Source organism: Microtus pennsylvanicus, chromosome 7, assembly GCF_037038515.1.
Source record: "Microtus pennsylvanicus isolate mMicPen1 chromosome 7, mMicPen1.hap1, whole genome shotgun sequence".
NCBI classification, from domain to species: domain Eukaryota; kingdom Metazoa; phylum Chordata; class Mammalia; order Rodentia; family Cricetidae; genus Microtus; species Microtus pennsylvanicus.
Window position 1 is genome coordinate 27,497,230 of NC_134585.1, and position 12,155 is coordinate 27,509,384.

A 12,155-nucleotide genomic window follows, 5' to 3' on the forward strand; every position below is an offset into this window, starting at 1 on the left:
TCAGCTGTACAACAGAGAACTAAAGCCTTCTTATTTTATACAATATCCAAATGGAGAGCAAATATCCATTATCACTGATGGACAAATGTCTCCATCCAACAACTGGTAATTAACAACACCCCAGGTATCAACAGCCGAGTGGATGTGGCAGAACATGAATATTCCCAAACTACACTGCAGAAGGTTCCAGGCATGGAACACCTCAGCACACGGGCAAGCTAACAAACATGGGAAGGACATGGAAGCCCGACTGTCATGGAAGCTAACAGGGCCTGGGCCGAGGCAGCGAGTCAGGCAGAAGGAAAAGTCGCCCAGCCTTGAGATGTGGCCAAATGAAAGCCTGCGTCTGTCAGAATGTTTGTATAAAGAGGAAGCTTGCACAGCTCCATAAATAAAATGAAAGAGAGGAAGCAAGCTTTCCCAGGCCTCAGGTCACAGGCCAAGTGGCTCAGCAGCCAGCACTGTCCACTCACACAAAACTCTGGCCACCTTCCAGAGCTCTCTTCTCCTGAACTTCACCCCCTGCATGTTTCCAACATCCTCTTTCCAGGCTTCTTCGGAAAGAAAGCACTAGCAGAAACAGCTGTTTGTAAGACTGGTGATGGGGTAAGGCTGGGATGGAACAGGCTGCGGGCGTGGGCAGCGGACGGAATGACAGGAGCAGTGTGTCCCTGCCCTCGTGGGAAGAGACTGTACATTTCTCAGAAGAGTGGACCGACCTCAGAGGGTCTTGGTGACTCAGTCATGCTTGTAAAAGCTGGGCAGCCATCCGGGACCTGCCAGGTCTTTCTAGTGTACCCGCTAAGAGGGTGTCTGCACACCATACAAGGGTGCTATTGTTCTTCTGAAAAATTTCTTGGGACTCCTCAGGGCAGAGGGATGGTTTCTTTTTAGCTCACCTGCAGCGAGGGGAGGCCTAACAACCACCCTGTTCATTACCTCAGAGATCACATGACCCTCTGGCCACCCTTGTGTGTGTTGGGCCTTTTCATTTTCTCTCCTTTTTCTCCTTGGTGGAGCTGAGGACATCCCTTTTAATATTTCCAAAACTGACTTATGACATTATTCAACTTACAGTTATTATTAATTGGCTCCCGACTCTTCACTTCTGGACTGGCTTCCTCGACGTTCAAGATTATATAATTCCATTTGTCTGATTCACTGTGCCCGACTTATCCAGAACACCCAATAAATGGCTGATTGGCTGACTGGCCTAGTCTATATCCCTTAAACACTTGCTATCTGAACATGTGGTTTTCAGGGTGCAGAGGTGGAGGGGAGTCTTCCTTGACTTGCTATCTACAAGCTTGGTCTGCTAAGATGTAGGTGCTAACAGACAAGGATGCTCCGATCATGGTTGTCTACAGGAAAACAAACTCGAGTGGGCAGTAGACAGACACGTCTAAATGCGAGTTAGACCAAGGAAGCCAGGCATGAACTGAGGACTTCAGGGCTGATCCCAGGAACAGCAGTTCAACCCAAGAGTCTTGGATCAGTGTTAATAGGTAACTCATTAGAGCCCCAAGTTCTGAAGTGAGGTGTAGTAACATCCTTTCTAAATGTCCCACAGACTGATGTGGGACAGGGAGGAAATTAAAGGTACTCATCCTATTTCACACCGTTTCCAGAATAAACTATTCCCGGGTGAAGAATCGCTTCCAGATGTTTCTATAGATCTAGAAGGGAATTAATGCGAGAATGGCTTGCGGTATTGAAGTTTGGTGCGGTATGTCCCTCAAAGGTTGTTGTACTGGAAGCTTGGTCCCCAATGTCATAGTGGAACCTTTAAGAGGTGGGGAGTATGGAGCCTGAGCCAGACATCTCCTGCATCACTTGTAACCAGGTACGACTTCCAGTGGAGGGATTGGAAAACCAACCCAGCCACAAAATCTTCGACCTACAATTTGTCCTGCCTGCAAAATATATTGAAATAAAGGTGGCAAAAAAAAGTGGGGAAGTGGGTTATGCTTGGGTTTTAGCGATGGTTACTGTGATGGGAGTGAAATGCAATCTCTGTCATTCTCATATACTTTTCTCTGATGTCTGAGGATGGAGGACACCCCTTCATGCTTATTGATTGTTTGTTCTTTAGCTTTTGAGAACTGTCTGCTCATTTTATTGGTCAACTTATTAATTTGAATATTTGGCTTGGGATGGCATTTTTGAGTTCATAAAATATATTCTCGGTCTCCATCTTCTGTCAGATGTGGAGCTGGCAATGGTTAATTTTACCAGTCTGTATCCAGTCTCTTTTCCCAGTTGTTTGTTTCCTCTGTGGTGCAGGAGCTTTTTAATTTTATGGGATATGATCCCATTAGCCAATGATTAATATCACTTCCTGAACTGTTGGCGTCCTTGCTGTGCTTGTGCCTTATAGTGGTTTCCTCTAACACTTTCAGAGGATGTGGTCTCAGAGTAAGTCATGGTTCTAGTTTGAACTGATTTTTGTACTGTGCACGGAATTTCATTAGTGTCGATATAGTTTTCCCAGAATCAATTGATGAAGAGTCTAATCTATCTTATCTCCACTGGCTGCTTTGGAATCTCTGCCAAAAATCAGGTCACTGGAGCTGCATGAGTTAGTATCAGGGTCCTCTATCTTATTCCATTGGTCCACATACCTGTTTCTGTGGAGCTTTTGTTATGTTTGTTGGCTCTGTGGTCGAATTTGAAGTCAGATATACTGATAACCCGAGCATTGTTCTTTCCAGAATAGTTTTTGGCAATTCAGGGTCTATTGTGTTTCCATATTAATTTTACATTTTTCCTCTGTGAAGAATGTCATTGGAGTTTTAAAGATTTACTTTTAATTGTGTATTCACATGTATGTACACGTGTGTGTATGTGTACATGAATGCAGATGTTCCTGGGAGCTTATAGCATCAGGTTTCCTGAAGCAGGAGTTACAGAGGGTTGGGAGCTGCCTGGTGTGAGTATCGGGAACTGCACTCACATATTCTGGTAGTGGAGTAATGGACTCTTTTTTGTTTGTTTTTAAGAGACAGAGTTTCTCTGTGTAGCATTGGCTGTCCTGGAACTTGCTCTATAGACCAGGCTGGCCTCTAATATCTCCCAAGTGCTGAGGTTAAAGGCATGTACCACAACCTCCTGGCAAAGTGTGGACTCTTCACTGCCCCATGGCATTGGAATGTTGATGAGTATTGTAATGAAGCTATAGACCACTTCGGTAATATAACTATTTTCATAATATGAATTCTGCCTTTCCACAAGCATGGGAGGTTATTCCAACTTCCAGGCTTTAGTTTTTTCTTGTGTTTTAAAGCGTTCATTCTTGAGGTCTTTCACCTTGGTTAGATTTATTCCTAGGTATTTTTGAAGCTATCATAAAAGAGAGTTTATTCCTGATTCCTCTTTTTGTTGTTGGTATATAGGCAAAATTGTGTGTGTGTGTGTGTGTGTGTGTGTATTGATTTTGTATCCTGATACTTGACTGAAACTTTGATCAGTTCTAAGAGTTTTCCATCAGGGTCTTTAGAATCTCTCCAGTATAGGCTCATACCATCTGTAAGTACAGACAATTTGGCTTGTTCCTTTTCTACCTTTATTCTCTTCCCATTTTATTAATTTCTCTTGTCTTAGTGATCCAGCTAAAGCTACAAAGACTATATTGAATAAGAGAGGAGAAAGTAGACATCTTTGTCTCATTCCTGATTTTGGAGAAAATTCTTTAAGTTTCTCACCACTTGGTACAATGTTGGCGACAGGTTTTTGTTGTTATTGTTGTTGTTATTCATGATGATGATGCAAATTTGTTCTAGTCCTAGTGGGTTTTTTTTAGTGTTTTTATTATTAAGGGATGCTGAATTTTGACAGAGGCCTTTTATTCAGCTATTGAGACGATCATTTATGAAGGAGTTCTGCATTATGTTCATCAGGGTGATTGTCCTATAATTTTGTTCCTTTGTTGTGTCCTTATCCAGTTTTGGTATTGGGATAATTCTGGTTTTGTAAAATGACTTTGGTTGGTGCGTTACTTACTTGTCTCGTTGCTATGACATAGAATCTGACAAAAGCAACTGGAATATTTATTTTGGATAATAAATATTCCTCACGGAGAGGAAACTGAGGCAGCTGGTCACGTGGCTTGGAAAGTTCAGTGGTGAGCCCACTCTGGCACCGCACTTCTAATACATGAGGGGCATTTTTTTACTGCTCTAGACTCACTGCTTCTAATGGGTCTGTTAATTTTTGTAAATTACATATGCAAAAAAAACTACCCTTTTTTAGGTTTCCAATTTATTAGAACATAGGTGTCTTTTTGGAAGCGTGCACCAATGACCCTCAGAGTTTCACTGATGTCTCTTGTCATATCTCCCTGTTCATCTCCAAGTTTTGTTAATGTGGGACCACTCTGATATTCTTTTGGTTAAAGGTTTGTTAACCTCATTTATTGTCTTAAAGAGAAAGCCCCCTATTAAATCGGTTCTTCTGTTATTCTTTTCATTCCATTTCATTGCTTTCTTCCCTTATTTCTATCGATTGATTTTTGGTTTGGCTTTCTCTTGTTTTTCTAGGAACTTGATGTGCATCATTATTAATTTAACTTCTCTCTGATTTTTTTTTTAAACACAGGCATTTATAGCTATAAACTCTTCAAGTTCCTCTTATTATAGCCTGCAGGTTTTTATATCTTGTGTTTTCATTTTCATTTTAATCCTAGTTTTTTTTTTTTTTTTTTTACTATTTAGCTCTGGATTTCTTCATTAAACAGTCTGCAAATCTTTCCCTCTTCGTGAGTTTGTGGATTTCACTGAGGGTGGTACCATTCTTAGCCACGGTCTCTTGGGCCACGTAAGAAAGAAAGCTGACCGTGAGACTGCGGGCAAGCCCCTGAGCAGCTCTCCTCCAGTCTGTCCAAGCTCTGGCCCTGACTCTCTTCCTTTGCTTCCTCTCCCGATGGCTTGTATAATCCGTAAGATAAAAAGAGCCCTTTTCTCTCCACGCTGCCTTTGTTCAGACTGGTTTTATTATGGCAACGGCAGAGCTCACTGGAACACTGTTACACTTGCTTCTAAAATTGTCTTCCTTTTGTTGCTACTGAAATTCCAGTGCCTTTTGGACATCACGCCCCTCCCAAGATGGTGGCTTTCCCTGGGGATTCCTATGGGCAGTGAGTAGATGTCTTTTGCTATCTTCCTAGACCTCAAAGTACCATAGTTTTTGAAGAACATGTCACCTAACCTTCTCTTATTGGATTGTTGTTGTTGTTGTTCACAGAATTCAATGTTGACGAAAGCTAGTCACTATTATCAGTGTCTTCCATTTCTTTTAAGGAAACAGAAATCGTCCTGTAAGGAACAAGAGGTGTTTGGGGCCAATTTAGGCTAACAGGATAAGCAGGAAGTATAGACTGGGATTGACAAGGCTAAGGGATCTGGCTTCTTAAAGGGCCAGACACACGGCAGTGCCGGGAGGCTGAGCAGCATGACACACAGTCAGGGACAGTCTAAGGGCTGCTGTTGCCTTTTCTCCCTTACTTATGAACTGCCAAATGGACCCTCATTTGATATACCTGGAGTGGCTTGATGAGCCTTCTTGACATTGGAAATTACGCAACAAACACGGCATTTTGACGTGTAAGCACTGAGGCTGATCAAAATAAAGATATTTGATTTGACTTGACCCTGTATCTCAAGTGGACAAACAACACATTTACATCAACTGTACCAGTGGGTTTTATATAGATTGAAAGAGCGATTCCTAATCCTGACAGTGTAGTAGAATCACCCGTGACACTTTCAGAACGTACTGATGCTGTCTGCTCTCTTAAAAACAGTGAAATCAGAACCTCTGAATTTTGCCTGAGTTTTGGCAGCTTCTGAGGCTTCCTTCCTCCATGCAACGACACCCCTGTAGACAGGCCACACTGAGGGACATGGGGCTGAAAGGAAGCACTGTGCCATCTTGAAGAAGAAGTGAGATTGCCTCCATTTCAACCTCTCCCTCCAGCTCCGATTCATCCAGTAACTCAACACACTGACTGGAAAGAGGCACCGACTTTCTGGACTCTCCTTCAGACCTGTGGAGTTCATTGCTGGAGGCAAATGTTGGTGAAAAGTGAATGCTCTTCTGACAGACTTGCACATGCTTGATGAGCTAGAGCAGGACACAATAGAGTCTGCTTGAAATGAGCAATCAACAACCAGCTTCTCTCTCGGGGGTGCATTATTGATTTATTATATTTCTTTATAGCCTTGAGAGTGAAGGTACGTTCAAGGAGCGCTCTTTCGGGACCCAGATTTACCGTTTTAGAGAGATGAGCGTTCTTTGGCAATGGTGCTAAAATGCTAAGCTTTATTTTCACCAGAAGGAAACTGTGGTGATAGATTTAATTACAACCGTTTGGCAATTAAAACCCATCACCCAGAACATGGTGTGTGCAGTTCTGATGGCAGGAGAGCTATTTTGGAGGCATACTTTCCTTCTTCCAAATCTGAACAACTTCATTCTTTAGATTGGTTGAAGATTCCTGGTTTCCAGAAGAGAAAATGCTCGCAAGCATTCTAACGAGGTCCTGAGACGATCTCGGGCGAATTAATCATGTATGATGATCCATGGCGCCGTCATCTTTTCCCAGAAGTCATGCTTTACTCTCTGCCTTGTGCACATTCTAATCTGAACTCAGTAGCTGAAGCCGCTGCTAGTGGTCTCCGTGGGATCCCAAATGTCTCCAAAAGCCTGTTGTGCTAGGCTTAGTCACCACGTTGTGGCACTACCAGAAGGTGGTGAAACCTTTGAGAAGTGGGGCCTAGTAGAAGAAAATTAGATCCTTGTGGGAGTGCCTTTGAAGGGGGATGTTGGAAGCTTTCCTCTACCTGTTTCATTTCTGGAGCACCACAGAGTGAACAAGCCCCTCTATCACATGCCGCTGTCACGATGTACTGTGCTATGTCTACCAAGTGATTTAGTCTTGTAAGTTTGCCCTGAAACCTGTATAAGCCAAAATGAGCCTTTAGTAAATACTACTACTACTACTACTACTAATAATAATAATAATAATAATTCACTTATCTCAGAAATATCATCCTAGCAACAAAAAGCCTAGCAACATAGAGGTACCTGTAGATATTTGATAAACACTTCTCTGTGGAGAAAAGCCCCGAGCCAGGGTGCGTAGGCTGGATATTCTGTCCCACCAGCCAACTTGTGGTACCTTGTCAGCATGTACTCAGCTTCTGGTGAGGGTGTCCGGCTGCCTTGTGATGAGGCAATTTAAAGGAGAGAGGCCCTTGACTGGCAGAAGCTAGGTGGCTGGGCTCCCATGATACCTTACCCATTCTACTGTTCATGTGAGCTCAGCTCATGACCCAAACCCATGCAGTAGGCCTCCTCTTCCCGCTTACTGCGTTGAGGAAAGACGGTCTCTATGCAAGAGCTTCGGAGGGGGCAACCAGACCAGGCAGTGCACAGTTTATGTTAGGACTTATGCAGATTTTTCTCAGTGCATGGCTCTTATAAAGACATAATGACATGCTGGCACCATCTGAGTATCAAACAGAGTAGGTTCAATTCCAAAAAATCATCCATGCTCTGCTTATCCCCCCTTCCCTCCCTCTAGCAACCACTGATTTCATTATTTCTGTAATTTCTCTCTTTTTTTTCTAGAATGCAATGTAATTGTAAATATGTACTTTGGGACCTTTTATGACTGGCTTCTTTCATTTTAGTGATGTGACTTTAAGATTTCTTCAGATGGTTTTCATGGCTGATAGCCCCTTCCTCGCTGCTGTATAATATCTTGATCTCTGGATTATCAAAGCCCATTAGTTATCCATTAGCGACCCTCGGCGAGGCCATCTTGGTTGCTTTCAGGTCTTGGCTCCCATGAACAAGGCTTCTGCAAATGTCCATGAGCAGGTTTTTACACAGGCTTGAGTTTTCTACTACTTTGAATGAATGCTAAAGCGTATGATTTAATTTAACTTGTGCTTCAGAGTGTTCTTGGAGAATTCATCGAAATGTAGCAAACAGCCCTCACCAGTTGCTATGGGGAGACTTGTCACACTGCTGTGTTAAACTCATCCCCCTGCCTTTTCCTTCAAATGGCAGTGGAAACAGAAGCTCTGCCTTTTGAACGTCTCCAATCAGAATCTTTAAAATATTGATATAGTCTTTAAAATGTTGCTCTTGTATGTGTGTATGCATATTTTTGTAAGGCTATCAGATAAAAAAAGAGAGCAAATCGTCAGCTTTCTCACAAAGGCAAGCCATCCCCAGTGTCCCCCATTTGCTCCCTCCAAAGCATCGTGAGAGGATTCCTCCAGTCAACAGCTGGCAAACAGTTCCATAGACTCCCAGGGACTGCGGTGGTGGCCAGGGGAGCTCTGTGATCACCCTGAACCCACGGCTTCTCTGCTTCACTGCTTGATAAACTAGACTTTCTCTGAAGAATTTCCTCGTAAGGATTTTCAAACCATGACCGATTTCCAAACCCAAAATATTAGGAATGAATTGGATGGGGTCTCACACTCGTCAGCCACACTACCGGAAGTCAACAGAAGTTACTCTGAAGATATAAAATGAGTTTAGAGAGACAATGCCTCAGAGATGTCCCTGTCCTGGGAGGAGGAGAAGTAAAGTCAGTTATCTCATGGACAAAGGAACTGTTTGTGTTACTACAGTTGCATAGGGAACCATTTAGATTCATCCCCCAATTTTCCACTTAAATCTATGAAGTTGTGAAAGACAAGGGTGAGCTTATTATTGTTTTTCTCTGACTTAGTCAGCTCTCCCTAGAAGGAAAACCGATTGCGATGAAGCCTTTATAACAGAGATTTACAAAGTCATGGCGAACATTTTGTTCCCCAATAGGGACACTCTCTCAGTGATGAGATCACCTAATGATGTCTCTCTCAGAATATAGTCCTGTCACGTGACTAGATAAGAAGCGTATATGAATGGGCTGTCTGGAATCAACAGATAAGCCTCCAATATACATTTCACTGTGTGGGTTTTTGAAGTAAAATATTGGAGGCTTATCCTACCCTTGCTTGTAGGACTTAGCATGTGAGTGCACACATACACACTAAATACGTACATAATGCATCATACATACACAGAGACAGACAGACTATCTATCTATCTATCTATCTATCTATCTATCTATCATCTATCATCCTTCTATCATTCTATCATCTTTATCTATCCATCTATCATCTATCTCTATAAATTTATCATTTATCTACACTCCACATGATACTCATGGAGAGCTGGCACTACAACCCTTGCACTGATACCAAGGAAGGACAAGAACAAAAACCAAATAAGAGGGTAAAATCTCTCCAGACGAATGCAGAAAAAAATAAACTGACCTGGAATTTGAACAGGCTGTCCAGGAACTCACAGAGATCCCCCTGCCTCTGCCTCCCAAGTGCTGGGATTGGAAGAGTGCACTGCCAGGCACACCTGGCAGCTTTTGTATTTTGGGATTTCACATTGGCCTGACTGTGAAATATTTCAAGTGTTTCCTGACTGTGAGATATTCCAAGTGTTTCCTTGTCTTGAACTGAAGGAACAGCATAGATCCAGAGGTCTTATTGGTGATTCGAGGCCACATCTGTCTGAGACTGGACTCATCAACCACTTGTAAATGGTCCATGAAGGTCAGTGATCTTCAACAGCTGGAATCTAATAAAATCGAAGTTTATTCTCTTAAGGGAAATAAGGCCCAGAAAGAGAAACACAGTTTGTTTACTCCTATGCGCAGTCTAAGGACACTGATATCACTGGAGCTGAGAATCAAACAGCAGGCTCCCAAGACTGGGGCCAGTACTGGAGGAAGGGTGGGGAAGGCTGACTAGCGACCATGGACTTGCAGTTAAATGGGAGAAACAAGTCCCGGTGTTCGATTACACAACAGAGAGGCAGTAGCTAAGCACGCATATTGTATATATTCAAAAAGCAAGAACAGATGCACATTCCATGCTAAGGATTGAACCCAGGGCCTCGCACCTGCCAAGCAAGCACTCTGCCACTGAGCTACATAACCAACCCACTTCTTACTCATATTTCAAAACCTGAGCTCATTAAGCCACCTAGGCGGGCCTAGAACTTTTCATTCTTCCTCCTTAACCTCCCAAGTTTACACCACCAAGGGTGGCTCAGAAGAGAAGAATTGGGTTTTCTCACCCTCAGAGATGTGTGTGCAGGAGATGAGTTTGCCATCCACCGCCTTTACCCATACTGAAACATCTTGTTACTCTGTAAGTAAGCACACTTGTTTTACATTAAGATACACACACACACACACACACACACACACACACACACACACATTCAGTTTTCTCTTTAAATCCTGAGAGTTTACCTGGGTGAATCTGTGATGCTATTTCTAACTCATTTTACTTCATTATACATGGTGCTCATTTCCTATGTGAGAAAACCGAACACAGAGAAGTCAGACGGAGAGGAAGGTCATTAGGCCCGGTGCTCAAGTAAGCCACTCCGCACTTCGTGGGGGTTTGTTTTTGCTTTGTTTTAGCTTCTGAGGCCTTCCTGGAGGACAAGTGTTTAATTTAACAGTGAGTGTGGCCAGGGCCCCTGCAGGGGGACTGGAAGTTCCAGTGTAATGAACAGGAGGGCAAAGGGGATTCTGGCTCCTTCACTCGCGGCACTCACGGCTGTGTGTGAGGCACTGACAAATGGCTTCCTATCTTCCTCGGCAAAATAAGAGTGGGTACGAAGGTAATGAAATAATTCTATGCAGGGAAGGCTTTCCAGGGTATGAGCAAGCCCTGGAGGACCATCTACTGAGGTTTAGGTCGAGAATGTGGGATCCCACCCACACCCTCCCACCCTAGCCCGCCGCCCTCCCTCCCTAGGCCTCCGCTGCCCTCCCACCCTAGCCGGCCTCCCACCCTATTCCACCCTCGCACCCAAGAAGCCACCTGAACCTGCCATGCACTCAGCTGAGAGCAGGTGGCAGGCAGGGCAAAGGTTCAGCCCCACCCACCGGGGCCCCTGCAAGGCCAGCAAATAACACCACAGTCCCTCCAGGTCTGCTGACAGGTTCACTTCTGGAACTTAATGCAGGGCTGGCTTTAGGCAAAATTACAGGTTAGGAGAGTCTGGTTCCAGCGAATTCCCCTCTTCCATATCATCAGCATTCTTCTTTGGCTGTCCCCAGGTTCCAGATGCCACATGGCCACGATGATGGTTGCACGTCCCGTGCCTCATTGGCAGCTTCCTGCCTAGTTCCTGGTTGGTCCTGCCGGCCCAGAGAAGCCCTGTCCTTCTACATTCCTGGCACAGCTCTCCTGACACTGACTTGAGCTGAGGCCTTGGTGGCAGCCAGTGACCCCCCCCCCCCATCAGGGTGCTCACACTTCAGGCTTGCCTACCTCCAGACACTGGACCACGGCAGATGATAGAGATTTCTGTGTGGTACCTCTGGCTTGAGGGCAGCCCAGTATTGACCACTCACTCCAGCTTGAGCTGAGGTCTTCAGAACTGGATACACGTGGCATCCTGAAAGGGTTCTCAATCTTCACCGATGCTTTAGCTCCATTCCCTGAAGCACAAAATAAGCCAACCGGATCACAGGGAAACTCATGGCCACCACCATCCTCCATGGCTGTTCTTCTGGGACACGCTGGAATCTGGCTTGGGAATCACAGGGGCGATCCGAGAGCAATCGCTCCTTATAGCCAGCTGCACAATGCTAACCCAGAGAGGTTCTCTTGCGGGGGACATACCTTGGTTAGCTTGGTCCTGGTCTCTGGGGTGGGTGGCAGACAGTGTTACTGAGACTCAGATTCTTTCTTCATTTTTATGTTTTGTTTTTATTTTCACCCATTTAAAAAACCAAACCAAAATTTCTAAGCTGCTTGTCAAATGAGGATGGCATTAGGAACTTGTGTTGCAAGCTAGTAATCCCTGGAGGAGGGAGGGGCCTTGTAGCTGGTGTCCAGTCATCCCCTGACCCTGCTGGTCTAACCCAGAAGCTTCTCTGCATAGGCCTTTTGTCCCAGTATAGCCAACTATTCTGGAAATGTTCCCCTTCCTACATGCCACTCCTGTGTGCAAGCTGACCTCCAACCTACTCTGCTGTATTGTCACCTGACTGGTGGCCACCTTTGCTAGTCTCAGCTGGAGGCTGAGGTGAAGCAAAGTGTTCTCAGTGGGGGGAATGCCAT

General features: G+C 44.4%; 1 protein-coding gene across 1 annotated transcript in view; it reads left to right on the plus strand.

Moving 5' to 3' along the window:
* Positions 1-299: 299 nt before the first annotated feature.
* Fhl2 (four and a half LIM domains 2) overlaps positions 300-12,155 on the plus strand; it is a 177,164-nt gene continuing 165,308 nt past the window's right edge. The window contains exon 1 of the mRNA XM_075980270.1: positions 300-306. The gene's annotated coding sequence lies outside the window, so the exon portion shown is untranslated. The remainder of the gene's footprint in view (positions 307-12,155) is intronic.